Genomic DNA, 711 nt, shown 5'->3' on the forward strand with positions numbered 1-711 from the left:
TGCTGCTTCAGAGTGACTTTGTCCTAAAGCCAAGCAAGGAAGTGCCACCAGAAGCAGCACATTAAGGCTTTGCTCTGAAGGAGGGAATGCTGCACAGGCTGTTGTCAGGCTGAGGTGAGCTTGGTGCTGTGCTAACCACAAGACAGGAGGAAGGAGAAATGTTGGGGCTCCAGCTGGCACAGAGCTGGAGCTGCTGCTGCACACAGGGCAGTTCCTGGCTCATCCCTGCCTGCCAGCTTGGCTGCCCTGGCCAGAAAGCATGGCTGAGGCCAGGATTTCCTTCAGGAAAGCAGTGGGAAGCATCACCTCACCAAGTGCAGTCTCCAGCAGAGCTGGCTGGGCTGCTCTTAACGCCTTCATGTGGGCTTGCTGGTGTCTACAGAATGTGGAGCCCACTCAGCACTCGTTCCTTGGTGGTGAGCAACACCAGAGCCTTGTTCCTCTGCCCAGATGCCAGGAAGCTGCAGCAAGAGAAGGGGGTGGTATCACAGTGACTGCTTGCCTTCTGGAATAACAGGTCAGAAATTGGTCAAAAGTAGGTAAGAAGTAGGTTCAAATGTTATGAGGAAGCAGGGAAAAGAGTCCAAGTGTACATGCCATCCTGTTGCACAATAAGAACATTCATTTGGGTAAAAAATTGTGCTTAGCAAACCCTCTAACCCCTTGTTGGGAAAAGGGTGGTTCCGCAAAGGAACCTCTAAAACACAGGGT

Source organism: Molothrus ater, chromosome 13, assembly GCF_012460135.2.
Source record: "Molothrus ater isolate BHLD 08-10-18 breed brown headed cowbird chromosome 13, BPBGC_Mater_1.1, whole genome shotgun sequence".
Lineage (NCBI taxonomy): Eukaryota > Metazoa > Chordata > Aves > Passeriformes > Icteridae > Molothrus > Molothrus ater.